Source organism: Phascolarctos cinereus, unplaced genomic scaffold (genome assembly GCF_003287225.1).
Source record: "Phascolarctos cinereus isolate Bilbo 61053 unplaced genomic scaffold, phaCin_HiC Scaffold_8;HRSCAF=390, whole genome shotgun sequence".
Lineage (NCBI taxonomy): Eukaryota > Metazoa > Chordata > Mammalia > Diprotodontia > Phascolarctidae > Phascolarctos > Phascolarctos cinereus.
Window position 1 is genome coordinate 59,655,550 of NW_027556291.1, and position 19,221 is coordinate 59,674,770.

The following is a 19,221-nucleotide window of genomic DNA, read 5'->3' on the forward strand; positions in this document are numbered from 1 at the left end:
AGAAGGGGATTGGACCAGCTGGACTCTGAGGGTGCTTTGAGGTGGAGATTTAAGCCTGTGATCCCTTGGACCCATTTGGTGGCTTGAGGTAAGGACTGGGTAAAGAGGCAGCAGATAGAGAACATACATAAGAGACTTGAAAGAGAGGCTTTGTTCAGGATGGAGGCCATGGTCCAATGGGAAGAATAGTGGAATCTGGAGTTAGAGGAGCCAGATTGGAGTCCTAGCTCTACTGCTTGTACAAACACTACTTCTAGAGTCTAATTTTTGTGTACTCCAAAGTTAAATTTTCTTTTACACTATACTTGGGCTTCCCTGATTTGACACTGGTAAAATCTTGGCCAAAATTGGCTAGTTATTAACAAATATCCTTCCTAGCTAAGACCATCCATTTTCTTGTACCTATTTCCTCCAAGTTTTGTCTTTCAGTGGGCTACATTAACACTCTGCCTGGTGTATGGCCTCTGGGCTTGCTTGCTGGCCCATTTCCTTGGACTCACCTGCTTGGTGATCTCTGAAATAGCTGCTTCTTTCTCATCCAAGTAGAAGAGCATGGTCATTGGTCTCCCCAGTTTCTCAGGACGTGGGTGACCTGGGAGACAGTGTTTGGGCTGACCTTTGACCCTCAACCACCTAAAGTCTGTATTTATTGAGGGGGCTAAGTCACCTAAGGTCACCATGCTTGAGGCAACTTTCTGAAAGTAGAAACTGCAGGCAGAGAAGGTGTCAATGGACAGATTTTCCTTCTCTGGGAGTCCACTACAGTCCTCAGGTGTCCAGTCCCTATCCCTGCAGCTGTCTCATCAAGATGCCTTTTTCTCTGCATCTAGGGCTCCTGGCTAGATGCCTAGCCCTCTCAGGTGCTCTGGGTCGCCTGAGTGATACTCCTAGTGGGTAGGGCAGCATCCTGGAGCCTGGAAGGATCCCCAACCTTCTGCCTCAACTCTCCTTCTTTATTGGAGGGGGGAGTAGCCCAACAGCCATTGACTCCAGTTTCCTACAGCCCAGACATGATCAGGGGCACAGATGCATCCATGGCTGGGTATCCCCCTATCAGTACCTGCCCCTGGTCTGATTTTGTCTCCTCCTGCCTGGGAGAAAGGAGTCTGAGACCACCTCTGCCTGAGACTACCCCTTTCCTCCTGTGCTCTGGGGGTTGTCAGGAATCCAAGTCCCATTCAGGGGCTGGTGGTCTGCTGCTGCTGCTTCAGCTACTGGCCTTAAGTGAAACCCAGGACACTCTGTCCCTGCCATCCTTGTCCTCCCCTTCCAGGTTATCTGTAAAGAGGATGACCCCTGACAACACTAAGCTTAGCTCAGCTGCCCCCCCCATCCAGCCCAGCCCCAGCAGTGGGACCTGGTTCTGTTCTGGACCCTCCTCCATCTATGTGGCCCCCTCCCCTTGCCATGCTAAGTGATGGGAGTTGAGAGAAAAGACTTGGGGGAGGGGCTCCTCACTCCTCTGGGTGTGACATCATAGAGCTCCGCCTTGTTTTCCTCCCTCCTCCCTCTGCTCTGAGTAGCTACTCCACTGCAGCTACTGTGACGTCACTATACAGGAGGAGGAGGAGAAGGAGGCAGGAGGGAAGAGGAGGAGGGAGTTCCCTTTTCCCCTGAATATGGGGGGGCCAGCTGGAGATCTACCCACCCCCAACCCCCTGCCCTTCTCTGCCCCCACCACACCTCCTTCCTCCTCAACCCCCACCCCCACGTCACCTGAGAGATCCCCAGAAATTCCTGCACTTTCCTGCGTGGCTATGTGGGAGGTAAGCATCCCCTCCCCCTCCTGCCAAGGCCCCTCCTGCCCCTCTGCATCCCCCCTTATCTTCTCTTCTGCCCTCTCTTCTGTCTTCTCCTGAACTCCCCCTACCACAGATTGGCTTGTCTTAGTGCTGAGGGGCATGTGTGTGTGCAGGGGAGGGGAGGGAGTCATGGGATTATTAATACCCTTGTTTATGCGTGCGTTGTGTGTGTATGTACGCATGTACGTATGTGTGTGTGTACTCGTGTGTGCCTGCTCCTCCAGGGCTGTTCCTGCCTGGGGCTTCCTGCCTGCCCAGACCTTGGTCTGGAGGTCTGGGGCTGGGGGGCCGTCGGGTGGAGGCCATCAGGGAGAAGCCTTTGGGGACACTCCTTCCATCCCCTCCTCAGGTGGACATTTCCATCCTTTCTTCCTCCTTTCCTCTCATCTTTGGCTTGGCCTCAGGGATGGGGAGAGGGGAGACAGTCTAGCAACTCTTCCCCTCCCCTTCTCCATATCATCTCTTTCATCTGGTGTCCTTAGATTTAATGGTCTGTTTGTTTTTGTTCTAGTTTCAACCAGCACCTGGTGAAAGGAGCCTTTCCATGTACCTTATCGTGGAACAGAAAGAGGGAACTGTCCCCGAACCTGCGGATCTCTATGATTTGCAGACTGAAAGAAAACAGTTGTTTAATGTGCACTTCTCTCATTATGAGGGATTTGGAGCATTTTGTCATAGGGCTATTGGTAGCTTGGATTTCTTCCTTTGAAAACTTCCTGTTCATATCCTTTGCCCTATTGGAGACTGGCTCTTAATCTTGGAAATTAGAATCAGAGCAACTGTTCTCATAATCATTAACATCTGCTACTGATTGGCATTCACCCAAACCCCCTTCTTTCCTCCTTCTGCCCTCCATTATTACCCTCAAGATGCTTAACCTCTTTAAAAATTTTTTAGTGATGTTTTCTGTTTCTTACATCACCAGAGTATCCCATGTATCTCTCCCACTCCCCATCCTCGACAGCCATGCCATGTAACAAATTGTATTTTTGTTTGAGGGAGGAAAAAGCTATCCAGCACAATGATTGATGCAAGTAGAAAAGGTGTGTAATGTGTAACACCTGTGGACCTCTCAAGTCCTGGACGGGGGCAGGGTGATGGTGTCTTCTCATGTTTCCTTTTCAGTCCTACTTGTTCTTTAACATTTTATTCCATGTATTTTTAAGTTTTTGGTGTGTGCTTCTTCCCATTTAAATTGTTGTTTGGATGTGTCTTTATTTGTATGAAGAGTGTTTTGTCATTGTTTTCATGTAGTCCATGGATTGGTCTTGGCAGGGAGACTCCCAAGCTTTTTATATTGTTTGCAGTTATTTTAAATGGAATTTTTCTTTCTACCTTTTCCTGCACGTAGTTGTAGCTTGTTGGTAGTATTATAGGAACACTGATGATAAGTGGGTTTATTTTGTATCCTGCAATGTTGCTAAAGTTGTTCATTGTTTCCACTAGTTTTTTTTATTTGATTCTCCAGGGTGCTTTAAATATACTATATATCATGCGCAAAGAGGGGTAGTTTTGTCTCCTCATTGCCTATTTTTATTCTTCCAATTTCTTTTTCTTACCTTCTGCCTATACCTAGGATTTCTAGGACAATATTGAATGATTGTGGTGATAATGGACATCAGTTTTTCACTCCTGATCTCATTCAGAGTCTTCAAGTATATTCTTATGACAAGTAATGCTTGCTCTTTGTTTTAAAAAGATATTATTTATAATTTTAAGAGAGGTTCTGTTGATTCCTATGCTTTTTAGTGTTTTTAATAGGAACAGGTTGTATTTTGTCAAAAGCTTTTTTCTGCATCTTTTGATATGATGACACAATTTTTGTTGATTTTGTGGTTGATATGGTCAGTTGTGCTGATAGTTTTCCTAACATTGAAACAGCCCTGCATTCTTAGTGTTAATCCCACTGCTCATAGTATATGACTTTTGTGATGTACTGCTGTAATCTCCTTCCTAGGATTTCATTTCAAATGGTTCCTTGCTATTTTTTAAGGAAATTGGTTTAAAATTTTCTTTCTCTGTTTTTGTTCTTCCTTGTTTAGGTATCAAAACCCTATTTTGGCTATAAAAAGACTTTGGTAGGATGCCTTCTTTACCTAGTTTTTCAAATAATTTATATAGTATTGGGATGAATTGTTCCTTAAATATCTGGTAGAATTCACTTGTAAATCCATCTGGTCCTTGGGATTTTGTGTTAGGGAATGCATTTCTACCTTGAGCAATTTCTCTTTTTTGGATGGGGTTATGTAAGTGTTCTATTTTCTTCTTCTGTTACACCAAGTATCAAAAATCAAAAGTCTGTTATATGGATAAAGGATTAGACTTGCTCTTCTTGGCTCTACAGTCAGAACCATGAGTAATAGTTGGAAGATATAAAGAGGCCAATTTAGGCCCGATATTAGGAAAAACATCCTGAAAAGGTGGATTCTCCAAAAGTGTAATGGGCTGCCTTGGAGAGATAGTGGGTTCCCCCTCTTTGGAGGTATTCAAGGAAAAGATGAGTGACCATTTGTCTCTTATACTGGCAAATTCCTTTCATGTATAGATTGGATGAGATGGCTGCTGTGGTCCTTTCTCACTCTCAAGTTTTATGTAACTTAGGTGTACCAAGATTGACAGGGAATCTGAGGACAACATATGGATTTTTCATTAATATTTTATTTCCCACCAATTACATGTAAAGATAATTTTTAACATTCATTTAAAAAATTGAATTCTAAATTTTCTCTCTCCTTTCTTTACCTCCTTCCTCCCTCCCTGAGAGAGTAAGCCATCTGGTATGGGTCATATACATGTTCAATCATACAAGCCCTGTTACCATATTAGTCATGTGGTGAAAGAATACATAGACCCAAAGAGAAAAAAAAATGATGAAAAAATACAGAAAATGAAAAATACTATGCTATATCTGTATTTAGACTTCAATTCTTTCTCTGGAGGTGGATAACATTTGCATCATGAGTCCTTTGGAATTGTCTTGGATTATTGTGTTGCTGAGAATAGCTAAGTCATTCACAGTTGATCATTGTATAGTATTGCTGTTATTATGGTCAATGTTCTCCTGGTTCTGTTCAGTTCATTTTGTAACAGTTCATATAAGTCTTTCCAGGTTGTTCTGAAATCTGGTTGCTCATCGTTTCTTATAGCACAGTAATATTCTATTACAATCACGTGTCACAACTTATTCAGCCATTCCCAAATCGATGTACATCCCCTCAATTTCCAGTTTTTACCACCATAAAAAGAGATGTTACAATTTTTTAAATCTTATTTTATCTCTTTTTCATCTCTTTGGGATATGGCTTCAGGAGCGGTGTTGCTGGATCAAAGGGTATGCACAGTTTTATAGCCCTTTGGGCATAGTTCCAAATTGCTTTCTAGAATGTTTAGATCAGTTCACAACTTCACCAACAATGCATTAATGTGTCAGTTTTTCCACATCCCCTCCAACATTTATCATTTTCTTTTTTTGTCTTATTAGGCAACCTTATATGAGTGAGTGGGCACCTCACGTGTTTTAATTTCTATTTCTGTAATGAAGAGTGATTTAGAGCATTTTTTTTCTATTAGTATAGATAGATTTGGTTTCTTCATCTGAAAAGTTCCTGTTCATATCCTTTAACCATTTATCAATTGGGGAATAACTTGTATTCATATATTGTATTCATGTATTTGAGAAATGAAACCTTTATCAAAGATAGTTGTAAATATTGTTTCCAGGTTTTTGCTTTCCTTTCAATCTTGGTTGTATTGGTTTTGTTTGTGCGCTACCTTTTTAATTTAATACAATTAAAATTGTCCATTTGATATCTCATAATGTTCTCTATCTCTGGTTCAGTAGCAAAATCTTCCCTTCTCCATAGATCTGACAGGTAAAAACTATTCCTTGCTCCCCTAATTTGCTTATGGTATCAGCCTTTATGTCTAAATCATCCACCAATTTTGATCTTACCTTGTTGTTATTGTTGTTGTTGTGCTATTCATCCTTTGTTCTGAAAGAGGACCAATGACTTTAGAAGGGTGAGGTCTTCACTTGTAAGTGAATTGAATTTAAGTGAGGCAGGGCTGTGCAGTCATCAGCCTCACTCTCTCCTCCAGAGTCACCTGAGTCCAGTGGCAAGACATAGGTTAGGATGACTGGAGGTGGCCCCAGATGCAGTGGGAGCCCTTTGACTTTTTAGGCTAAGGTGTTTCCCAGTGTTCTACTGAGAAATCAGCGAGCGAGACCCAGACATAACTTAAAATGTTGATTTATTAGCGCACAGCTTCCAGGGGTATGCACATCCAAATCAAGCAGCCCCGATCAGGGGTCCAGCTAGGGTTTATATGGAAAAGAGTATGGGAAAGAAATGCCAGGAACATTGATGAGGTAATCCAAAGGTGCAGGTGTCTTTGGAGGCTATGGATGGGAAAGTACAGGAAATATACCAGACAGGGAGGGGGATGGATCTTTGGAGTCCAGCAGGAGGAAGAGTCCTTGGGCTGGTCAAGGACACCCCTCTCCCTCTGTCTTGATGAGAGAATGCTCTGCAACAAGGGAAAGCTTTCTCACAACACAGGAACTTACTGAGGAATTGGGAGGCTTCCAGAGACATGATCTGAGGGCTGGGGCCTGAGCAGCTCACTCTGTGTAGCTATACCAGGGAGAGAGATAAGGGTCATGCTGAGGCCCATGCATGAATAACTGCTAGGCACAGTGTCCTTGGGCTGGGGAGTGGTTGTTAGAGACAGTGTTTCTGAGACTAGGGAGAAATTGGGGCACAAGTACAAGCACAAGCACCCAAGCACCCCATCATTACAGGTCAGGGATCACACAAACCAGACCAGGTGTCCTGGTCTCTGGTATAAACATAATTATCTAAAGCAATTATATTGCAAGCTTTCTTATCCATTTGCGTTGGAGGTACGGGCTATGCTGAGCTATGCAAGAGTACATTTCACTATTGTTCAGATTTAGGAGGAAAGAGGTCTGGGGCAAGATTAAGAACCAACTTTTGCTTTCCATGGTTTAAAGGGCCCTACTACCTAAATGGCAAAATAATGTTCTGCATTACACCAGGTCTGTTTCTCTGAGGCAACACCCATTCGGTGACTTAAGGTTAGGTAAAAAAGGAGACAAAAGACGACCTAGTTTGCCTACTCAAGAAAAAAAAAATTCAATCTGGAAGCACAAGACCCTCAGGGTCTCTGGCCAGAATAGAAACAATTGATATTTACACTCACTCTGAGCCCTCAAAACCCAAACAGTGACCAAATAAGGCTTGGGCCAGGACTTATCGTTGGCCAGTCTGTGAGAGGCAGAGTGTTTGGGTTCAAAGCATAGTAAATTAGGTCCATTTGAATCCTAATGGGCTTCATCAAAGCCTGGTTTTCCAGAGCTCTGTTTCAAGAAATCGTGAATGAAACAACATGGGACAGAATAGTTAATTTCCCCAGTTTTTTTAAATGATAGAATAAATAAGAGAGAAAGAGAACAAAAAATCTAACTCCCAAATTCCAAGGTATCTTGTGAGGTTTACAGGATCAAAATTAATATTGCTTCAGGCAGAGCACCTTGGAATACAATGTAAGGCCTCGGTCTAATGCTAATTTTTTTAAAAATGTCACTCTTGATTGTAAAAGAGCTTTTATTGATTCATGTTTTTTCAAAACCAGACATTAATGTACAATCATTTTTATATTTTAAAATAGTAAGCATTTTTTATTAAAAGGTAGGACCTTTAAACTGTATACTAGCAGCAGAAGTTACCTAATTGTTGAAAGGTCTGTTTATATAATAAGACAAGTAGAAGCAGCTATGGAAGCTATGACAACTTAGGGTAATATAAATAAATAAATAAATGGGACAGATATAAATAAGTGGGCCAGATCTTCAAAAAGCCAATGAAGTTAGCCACTTAAATGTTTTCACTTAGTTTCAAAAAATATATACAACAATTCTCTACTTGTTAAATTGGAGGACAAATGGCTATTAAGACTATTTTTTTAGTCTTAACTGAGTCTAATCCATATTTCTGAATGAGGCAACCCATTGTTGGCACTTAAGTGCTCTTAAATAAAAAGATTTGTTGACTAGTCATTGTTGTGTATTTAAAATGACTTCATCTACTGGGTTTTGTAAGTCATCATCTATATTTGCAGTACTGGTGTAAAGCAGAACATTATTTTGCCATTTAGGTAGTAGGGCCCTTTAAGCCATGGAAAGCAAAAGTTGGTGCTTAATCTTGCCCCAGACCTCTTTCCTCCTAAATCTAAACAATAGTGAAATGTACTCTTGCATAGCTCAGCATAGCCCGTACCTCCAACGCAAATGGATAAGAAAGCTTGCAGTATAATTGCTTTAGATAATTATGTTTACACCAGAGACCAGGACACCTGGTCTGGTTTGTGTGATCTCTGATCTGTAATGATGGGGTGCTCAGGTGCTTGTGCTTATACTTGTGCCCCAAATGTCTCCCTAGTCTCAGAAACACTGTCTCTGACAACCACTCCCCAGCCCAAGGACACTGTGCCTAGCAATTATTCATGCATGGGCCTCAGCACAACCTTTATCTAGCTGCTCAGGCCCCAGCCCTCAGATCATGTCTCTGGAAGCCTCCCAATTCCTTAGTTGTGAGAAAGCTTTCCTTTGTTGCAGAGCATTCTCTCATCAAGACAGAGGGAGAGGGGTGTCCTTGACCAGCCCAAGGACTCTTCCTCCTGCCAGATTCCAAAGATCCATCCCCCTCCCTGTCTGGTATACTCCCTGTACTTTCCCATCCATAGCCCCCAAAGACACCTGTACCTTTGGATTACCTCATCAGTGTTCCTGGCATTTCTTTCCCATACTCTTTTCCATATAAACCCTAGCTGGACCCCTGATCAGGGCTGCTTGATTTGGATGTGCATACCCCTGGCAGCCATGCGCTAATAAATTCACATTTTAAATTATGTCTGGGTCTTGCTCGCTGATTTCTCGGTACAACACTGGCAGCACTGTCCAAGATTTCTAGATTTTCTTCATTTAATTCATTTAAGTTCTCCTCTTGAGCTTCATTTGTACTGTCCTTTTCACCTGCCTGTGTCCTGGGCATGATAACTGACAAATCATTTTCTTGGGACTGACTGTTACTTAGCTGTTTTGTCTGTCTGCTTTCCAAGGCTAGTTGTTTAGTTTTTCTCAATTCTTCGCTGTTGTTCCTCCATCAGACTTTGACTGAGAAGCAAATATTTCTCTATCAACCAGATTTGCAAACAAGCCCTGCATTCCGGGTATAAATCCCACGTGGTCATAGTGTATGATCCTAGTGATATACTGCTGTGATCTCCTTGCTAGTACTTTATTCAAAATATTTGCATCAATATTCATTTGGGAAATTGGTCTTGAGTTTTCTTTCTCTGTCTTGGCTCTTCCTGGTGTAGGTATCAATACCATGTTTGAGTCATAAAAGGAATTTGGCAGGACTCCTCCTTTGCCTGTTTTCCCAATTAGTTTATATAGTATTGGAATTAATTGTTCTTTAAATGTTGGATAGTATTGACTTTTGAGCCCGTCTCAGCCTGGGGATTTTTTTCCTTAGGGAGTTTATTGATGGCTTATTCAAATTCGTTTTCTAAGGTGGGGTTCTGTTACTCTGGACAATTTATATTTTTGTAAATATTCATCCATTTCACTTAGATCATCATATTTATTGACCTACAGTTGAGCAAAATAGCTCCTAGTTATTGCTTTAATTTTTCTTCATTGGTGATGAATTCACCCTTTTCATTTTGATACTGGTCATTTGGTTTTTATCTTTTCCTCTTTTAAACCAAATGAACCAATGGTTTACTTTTTTCATCTCCCCCCCCCCGATAAAACCAGCCCTTAGTATGATTTATTAGTTCAATGATTTTCTTAACTTTCAGTTTTTAAAATCTCTTTTGATTTTCAGGATTTTCAATTTGTTGTTTAGTTGGGGATTTTAAATTTGTTCTTCTTCTAGCTTTTTTAGTTGCATGCCCAATTGATTGATCTGCTCTTTCTCTCTTTTATTGATGTAAGCATTTATAGATATAAAATTTCCCCTAGGTGCTGCTTTGGCTGCATCCCACAGATTTTGGCCCATTCTCTCATTGTTGTCATTTTCTTTGAGGAAATTATTGATAGTTTCTATGACATGTTCTTTGACATACTCATTCTCTAGAATTAGATTATTTCATTTCCAACTAATTTTAACCTCTCTTTCCATGGCCCTTTCTTACATGTAATTTTTATTGCATCATGCTCTAAAAATGATGCACTTAATATTTCTGTTTTCTGCATGTGATTGTGAGGTTTTTATGCCCTAATACATGGTATGTTTTTGGGTAGGTGCCACGTACCACTAAGAAAATAGTATATTTTTCTCTATGCCCGTTCAGTTTTCTCCAGCGGTCTATCATATCTAACTTCTAAAATTCGAAGCACTTCCTCAAGTCTTGTCTTCTTTATATTATGGTTAGATTTATCTAGTTCTGAGAGGGGAAAGTTGAGGTCTCCCACTAGTATAGTTTTACTGTCAATTTTCTCCTGTAACCCATATAACTTCTCTTTTAGAAATATGGATGCTATACTGTCTGGTACATACATATTTAGTATTGATATTACTTTATTGTTTATGGTACCTTTTAGCAAGCTGTACTTTATCCTTTGTCTCTTTTCATTAGATCTATTTTTACTTTTGCTTTGTCTGAGATCATGATTGCTAGCCCTGCTTTTTTTTTTCACTTTAGCTGAAAAATAATATATTCTGTTCTGACCTTTTACCTTTACTCTCTGTGTATCTCTGTTTCAAATGTGTTTCTTGTAAACAACATATTGTAGAATTCTGGGTTTTAATCCACTTTGCTTTCTGTTTCCTTTCTATGGGTGAGTTCATCCCATTCATTATGATTATTAACTGTGTATTTCCCTCCACCCTGTTTTCCCCCATTTATGCTTTTCTTTTCTCTCCTTTCACCCTGTCTTTCCTCACTAATATTTTGATTCTGATTATCCCCTCCCTCAATCTGCCCTCCCTTCTATCACCCCCACCCCCACATTTTCTTGTCCCCCTCTCTTTCTACTTCCTTTTGGGGAAGATAGATCTCTATGCCCAACTTAATGTGTATGTCATTTCCTCTTAGAGCCAAATCTGTTGAGATAGGTTAAAGCAATGCTTCCTTCCCTCCCTTCTTTCCCCCCATTGTGTTAGGTCTTTTGCACCTTTTAATGTGATATAATTTACTCCATACTTTTTCCTTTCCCTCTGCTCCCAATGCAACCTCCTTCTCACTCCTTAATTTTTTAATATCATCCCATCAAAGTCAATTTATACCCACAGCCTCTGTCTATGTATACTCCTTCTAACTGCCCTAATAGATATAACAATTCTTTAGAGTTACACATATCACCTTCCCCTGTAGGGATGGAGACACTTTACTTATATTGAATAATTTGTTTTTGCTTTCCTGTTTACCTTTTTATGACTTTCTTGAGTCTTTTATTTTATTTTTAAAAATCAACAGTAATTTATTTTTTTTCTTTCCTCAATTTTCAACTTCAACTGTATATTTGAATAAATATGGTTGAAGCGGTTATCTTTGCATATGGTGTCATCTCATCTCCTTTTTCTTTAAATTTGATGTTGATTTTGTTTTTTGCTCTATAATGTCAATGGTCAGACTGCATATACATAGTGTATTCTGAAATGACTTCCACAACAGTAACTAGTTGTTCTTTAATCTATAATCAATTAATTTTTTTCCTTGATTTCTGGGGTTTCTTTTGTGATAGCTTCTTCCAGATTTCTTCTGAGAAATATAAAGAGTTTGATTTTTCCTGGACTTCAAACCACTGTTACTTCAGAAATTTTTGTGATGAGTAGAGCTATTAGTTTCTGTTTTCTTTTTCTTTATGTAGTTTCCTTTATTGTTGATTTGCTATTTTTTTATTGTTTTCAGATTTTGGGGTCCAGGTAAATCACATTGAAACCAACTACTCCTCCATCTTGTTGATTGCATGATATCCCTGTTAGTAAGGCCTTGAAAATAGACCACTTTTAAAATTATTTCATTATTGTTGTTTTTATTATTATTTAATCAAAAGGAACATTTATACCTGGGAGATCCTGTGTTCTTGTGGCAAGCACACTACATTTTGGGTTAGATGACCTGAATTAAAAACCTTATCTATGACCTCTTAGCAGTGTGACCTTGGGTTAAGCATTCAAAATTTTCACATCTCAGTTTCCTTCTCAATAAAATAAGGAAATTGGACTAGATGACTTCTAAGGTCTTTTCTTTGATTTACCTACTGTTTGCATAATACTGGGCATTATACTGATTTCAGAAATAAGGAATTGCTGTTGAACTCTTCATTTAGCTTCTCCTTTAACGCTGCTAAACCACCTGCTTCTCTGAGTACAATCATTACTGGCAGGTGGAGAAATACCATAGTATAGTGCATGCATAGTGTACTGAATTTGGGGTCAAGAAAACAGGTTCCAATTTTACCACTAATACTTATTGCCTCTATTAACATGGTCACATCACTTAACAGCTCTAAGCCTCAAATTTCTCATTTGTAAAATGAATTTTTAATATTCCAATAATGTTTTGAATGCCAATTATTAATCTATGATTGTTAAAGTATTTGAAGAAGTACACTTGTTGATGTTGATATTTCCTAACACACAAAATCAGAAGACAAAAGGAAGTTGCAGTTAAATGGAAGGATGCAGAAAGGAATAAGCATACTATAGTGTGTACTATCTGCCAGACACTTTGCTAAATGATTTAAAAAGTGCCATTTGATCCTCACAATATCCCTGTGAGGTAGGTGCTGTTATCATCCATATTTCACACGTTCAGAAATTGAGGCAGAAAGTAATTACATGAGTTGCCCAGGGTTGCACAGCAAGTAAATATATGAAGTCATATTCGAACTTAATTTTTCCTCCCTTTAGGCTCTGCACTTTATTCACTGGATCACCAGCTGCCTTTAATAGTTCATAGGTTCTCTTTGGAAAGGCAAATGTAAGACTTGGCAGAATTGATTTAACTGAAAATCCAAATGCAATAAGAAGTTTCATTTCAAGTCTTACATTTTAAAATCAAATTTTCTGTTATACTCTGGTCTTTTCAACAGGAAAGTTTAAATGTCCCTTATTTCACTGAATGTCCATTTCCCCCCCTGAGAGATTATGTTCACTTTTACTGAGTAGTTGATTCTTGGTTGTAATCTAAGCTCCTTTATCTTTGGGAATATCATATTCCAAGCCCTCTGATCTTTTAATGTAGAAGCTGCCAAATCTTGTGTAATCCTGACTGTGGCTCCTCAGTATTTGAATTGTTTCTTTGGGGCTGTTTGCAGTATTTTCTCCTTGACCTGATTTAGTTCTAATATTTCTGAGAGTTTTCATTTTGGGATCTTTCTGGAGGTGATCAGTGGATTCTTTCAATGTCTGTTTCATCCCCTGGCTGTAGGATATCAGGGCAGTTTTCCTTGATACTTTCTTAAAAGATGCTGTCCAGACTCTTTTTTTTGATCATGGCTTTCAGGTCATTAGTGCAATAATTCTGAAATCATCTCTCCTATATCTATTTTCCAGGTTGATAGACAGAGAGTGTTGAGAGAAAAGGATGTGTGTGTATGTATGCATGCATGTTTTGGGGTCAGGGAAAGTGGGAGCTAAAGCCTCATAGGTCCCAAGGGCCCTGAAATGGTGTCTGACTGCATCATAATCTGAACTGTAGCTCTATCTGCAGTCAGGAAGACCTGAGTTCAGATCCTGTCTCTGACACTTACAAGTTGAATGACTCTGGGTAAGTCCCTTAACCTCTCTCCACCATTTTGGTGCCAGGCTGGGCTAAGGAAACTTGATGCTGAGAAGGTTTCCCTGAGGCTCTCCTGTCTCCATTTTAGAGGAAACAAACTTGTTAGGACACACACCATCCAAGGGATGTCATTTGTTATGGTACGCCATAATGGGAAGGCATTTGATTCCAAAGAAAGAAGCAGGCCACAGCAGCATGGATTATATACATCAATTAGGCTTACTGAAGCTGATTGTGTTATATAAGGGAATTTACTCATGAGAACAGCCCTATGGTGGCAACAGGACAGAGTGTTGGATCCTCACACTGCCATTGGACCAGGCCAAGGTATTATGCAGAAAGAGAACAAAGAAGGTGAAGAGCCAGGGGTGACCTCTGGTCAACTACAAGCTTTCCCATGGGATACTTGAAGCTTCTCTTGCTGTTTACATTACAGGTAGTTTACATTCTCTGTGGGGTTATAGGTCCTGTTCCCAGACCTTTGCACCCATCGTACATAAAGCTACTTGGGGAGTTTCTAACTCAGGTAGGACAATTAGTGTTTTTCCTCAGGGTGGGTGGTGAATTTAGAAGGGACTGAGCACTTGCAGAACTTCCATGTACTAAGAAGGAGCTCTTTTCTTATCCTTCCTTGGCCTCAAGGCAACTTCCTGGACAGGGACTTGGCAACAGCCTTCTGGAATCTCTGAATCTCTCCATCTAGGGGGTTCAATGGTTACAGCACTGGGCCTGGAGTTATTCTCTATATACTTTTATTCTCTATATACTTTTCTGTATTTTCTGTGTCATTAGAACATAAGCTTCTAGTGGTTTGGAACTATGTCCTTAATAGTGTTTGCATCTCTAGAACCTAGCACAGTGCCTGTTATGCAGGAGGTACTTAAGAAATGCTTGTTGGTTGCTTAATTAGGCCACATGTCTTCCTCTGTGCTCAGCACATGGCAGGAGCTTAATCTATAGCTATTGAATGAGTAAATTACTTAGCTGAAGCTCTAAGCTACAGAAAATATTAGTGATTATAATTTCATCTCTTACAGACATCTTTCATTTATAATTTTCATCACTTATCATGCTATTATTTTAATTAACATATCTAATTCATATATTCCTTTATATTTTAATTTCAACCATGGTGTGAGGTGTTGATCTCCTACCAAATTTCTACCAAACTGTTTTCCACTTATGCCATCTGTTTGTTTGGTTTTTTAATCAACTACAGACAGTTCTCATTTTCGATAAGTGGACCATTGGGCAAACCTCTAAGTAGAATGATTTTGAAGTATTTTGAATTTGCCCACAGACCTGGCTACAAGGGAGGGAGGGAGGGAAGAAGGGGTCATGCACCTGTGAATGGAAGGAGTCCAGAGACAGTTCAAAGACATGGAGTGGCCGGGGACAGAGAAGCAAGAGGAGGATGAGCATCAGGCGGGTGTTGGGGCCAGCCACGTGATGGCCTGGCCAGAATCGAGAGGAAGAACAGGCAGGGGACAGACACCTGGGGGCCGGATATGGCCATAGACAGGAGAAGAGAGGCAACACATGGACCGAAGAAAGACACATGGTATGCAAATATGAATGGACAAAAGGTAGACAGATGGATGCCAGACACACAGATAAATGGACAAAGCAGCCAAACATCTCCTCTCAGCGCTGGAGGTCTCAAGCCAAGCCCTGATTCTAAGGCTGCAGTGGTGGAAGGAATCACTTGGCACATCCAAAACCCCTTTCTTACCTCCTTCTAACCTCCCCATTAATGCCCCTTAGATTCTTGATGTCATTTAAAATTTTTTCATTGATGTTTCAAAACTGTTTCTTACCTCATGGTATCCCATGTATCGCCCCCTTTCTGTCTCCTCCTCTCTGAGAGCCATGCCATATGACAAATGGTATTTTTTGTTTTAGGAGAGAAAAAACAGTCAACACAACTGTATAGTACACAGAGGAAAAGATATTTGTGGCAAGAGATACTCTTTCTGGGGACATTCCAGTTACTACAGGCTTACTCTCTGAGGAAGCACATCTAACCTTAGAACATTCAGTAGACAAGACATTTGGGGCCGAAGACACACTCTCTGAGAATATTCTACTTACTACAGGCTTACTCTTTGTGGAAACACATCTACTCTCAGGACACTCAGAGGAAAAGATATTTGTGGCAGGAGATACTCTCTCTGGGAAAATTCCAGTTACTACAGGCTTGCTCTCTGTGGAAGCACATCTAGCCTCAAAACACTCAGTGAATGAGATACTTATAGGTGGAGACACACGCTCTGAGAACACTCAGAGGAAAAGATAGTTGTGGCAGGAGACACTTTCTCTGGGAACATTCCGGTTACCACAGGCTTACTCTCTGGGGAAGCACATCTAGCCTTAGAACACTCAGCAGACAAGACATTTGAGGCTGAAGACACACTCTCTGAGAACATTCTACTTACTACAGGCTTACTCTTTGTGGAAACACATCTACTCTCAGGACACTCAGAGGAAAAGATACCTGTGGCAGGAGACACGCTCTCTGGGAACATTCATTACTACAAGCTTGCTCTGTGTGGAAGCACATCTAGCCTCAGGACACTCAGCAGACAAGACATCTAGGACTGACGATACACGCTCTGATAACATTCTGCTTACTACAGGCTTGCTCCCTGAGGAAAAGACCAGAGTTGAAGAGAAAATATGATGTTCAAATATAAGACTCAAAAGAAGCAGCAAAAGGTAAATATGAAAAAAAATCATAAGCGACTCAAGGTTCAACTGTATACTTTTCTATGAGGGAAGATGGTATGCATATCTTCTAAGAATTTCGTCATTATTCAAGTAGGTGGAAGGATTCTTCCTAGAAAGAGGGCATGTGAGGGAGCCAGTTAGATGGGGATAATGTAAAACAAATGGACAGGGCAGAAATATGGATGCCATGGGAGAAGGTAAAAGAGAGGGAAGAATGGGGGAAATGATCTCACATAAAATAGGCATGCAAGGAAGAGCTTTTACATTGGAGCAAAAAATGCCAGGGGGTGGGGCCTGGTGGGCAGCCAAAGTTTGGGCCTCAGTCCCATCTAAATTAGTTCAGAAAAGGGAAATATATATTTACTCAATTGGTCATGAAATTCTATCTTACCCTACAGGTAAGTAGGAGAAGGGAATAAGAGAAAGAAAAAAGTCATGACAAAAGGGTGGACAGATAAAAGAAGGCAGTGGTGATATGCAAAACAGACATTAGAGGTAGGACAGAATAAAAACAGAGAGAGAAGGAGAAACAAGAAAATAGGATAGAGGGAAATCATAGTTACTAATTGTAACTGTGTGAATGGGATGAAGTCAGTCAAATGGAAACAGGTAGTAAAATGGATTAGAAAGCAGAACAGAATCTTAGAAAACTTAGATATGAAAGTCCTCTGAAGAAAATTAAATGCGAATAGAAAGGAGTGCAGACAGACGTTGCTTTATGTAAATTCACATTATGCAAATTGGACTTTATATAAGGAATTCTACAAGAAATCCGCATTCCCAAAAACCCACCCATGTCATCTTTGCTCATGTCCCTTGGCTTGGAGCTCTGTTGCCTCCTACCCCTGACCTTCCAAAAAGCCTTTAAAAAGTCCTCCAAATGAAAGCAGAAGAATAGACCTGCAGAGAGCCGGCCATCACCACTGCTGGATCAGGGCTTGGCTTGAGACCTGCAGTGCTGAGAGAGGAGGCCTTGGTTTCACTCTGCTCACACATCCAAGAGCTTGGTCCCTGTGTTTTGTTATTTTGTCCATCCATGTTGGGGTACCAACCTGGTACCTGAATGTTTCCCTGTCCTGCTGCCAAGTGTCTGCCTGCCAGTGTGTTCTTCCTTTCAGTTCCAGCCAGGCCCTCAAGTGGCTGGTCCCATCAGCCATGTTTTCCTCCTCCTGCACTGCTTCTCTGAGCCCAGCGCCCCCTGTCCATGTCCTTGAACCACATGCCAGACTCTCCTCCATGAGGGCGCAGCTCCTTCCTGCCACCACCCTGTCCTTTTCCACATTAATGGGCAAATTCATATTAGGTAAAACCTCTGCAGAATGGTCCACTTATTAATTTTAATATTAAATTAGTATTATATTTTTCTCCAATTACATGTAAAAACAATTTTAACATTTGTTTTTAAATTTTTGAGTTCTGTGTATTTTAGAAATGAGGACTTTATCCGAAACACTGGTTGTAAAAATTGTCTCCTAGCTTTCTGCTTTCCATTTAATCTTGATTGCATGGGTTTTGTTTCTGCAAAACCTTTTTAATTTGAGATAAAATTATCCATTTTCACTTACTAATTCTCTGTCCCTCTCTCTCTCTCTCTGTCTCGTCATGAATTCTTCTCTTCTCCATAAATCTGACAGGTAAACCATTCCTTGCTCTCCTAATTTGCTTATGGTATCATCCTTTATGTCTAAATCATCTACCCATTTTGACCTTATCTTTGTATCTAGTATACTTAGTTTGTGCCATATACTTTTTAAATTTTCCCAGCAGTTTTGGGCAAACAGTAAGTTCTTATCCACAAAGCTGCAGTCTTTGGCTGTATCAGACAGTAGATTACTATAGTCATTTTCTACCGCGTCTTGTGTACCTAACCTGTTCCACTGATTTATCAATCTATTTCTTAGCCGGTATGAAATAGTTTTGATGATTGCCACTTTATATTATATTTTTAGTTTTGATACAGCTAGGCCATTTTCCTTCACATTTGCTTTCATTTATTCCCTTCATATTTTCGACCTTTTGTTCTTCCAAATTAATTTTGTTATGATTTTTTCTAGCTCCAAGGAATTATCTTTTGGTCATTTGATTGGTGTGGCCTGAATAAGAAAATTAATTTAGGTAGAATTGTCATCTTTATTATATTGGCTCAGTCTACCCTTAAGCAACCAATAATTTTCCAATTTTTTAGATCTCACTTTATGTGAAAAGTGTTTCATAATTGTGTTCATATAGTTCTTGGGGTTATCTTGGCAGGTAGACTCCCAACTATTTATCATTGGATTTCTCTTTCTATCTCTCGCTGCTGGGCTTTGTTGGTAATCTATAGAAATGCTGATGATTTATGTTGGTTTAGTTTGTATCCTGCAAATGTGCTAAACTTGTTAATGATTTCAACTAGCTTTTTAGCTGAATCTCTAGGATTCTCTACGTATACCAACATATGATCTGTAAAGAGTGATAGTTTTGTTCTCTCATTGCCTATTTTAATTCCTTCAGTTTCTTTTTTTTCCTCTTGTTGCTAGAGCTAATATTTCTACTACAGTATCGAATAGTAGTGATAATGGGCATCCTTGTTTCACCCTGATATCATTGGGGAAGCTATTAGCTTATCCCCATTATAGAAAATGCTTGCTGATGGTTTTTAGAGGGATTCTGCTTATTATTTCAAAGGAAGCTCCATTTACTCCTACAGTCTCCAGTGTTTTTCCTAGGAATGGGTGCTGTATTTTGTCAAAAACCTTTTCTGCCTCTCTTGAGATAACCATATGATTTCTGTCGATTTTATTATGTGTGTGGTCACTTATGCTGATAGTTTTCCTAATGTTAAACCATCCCTGAATTCCTGATCTAAATCCCACTTGGTCATAGTATATGATCC

The 19,221-nt window shown here is 40.1% G+C and overlaps 2 long non-coding RNA genes across 2 annotated transcripts in view; both read left to right on the forward strand.

The window, feature by feature from the left end:
* LOC144454986 (uncharacterized) overlaps positions 1-19,221 on the forward strand; it is a 269,329-nt gene that overhangs the window by 55,650 nt on the left and 194,458 nt on the right. The window lies entirely within an intron of this gene.
* LOC144454960 (uncharacterized) overlaps positions 1,573-19,221 on the forward strand; it is a 36,804-nt gene continuing 19,155 nt past the window's right edge. The window contains exons 1-2 of the long non-coding RNA XR_013483506.1: positions 1,573-1,766; positions 15,522-16,334. This is a non-coding gene — a long non-coding RNA (uncharacterized LOC144454960). The remainder of the gene's footprint in view (positions 1,767-15,521; positions 16,335-19,221) is intronic.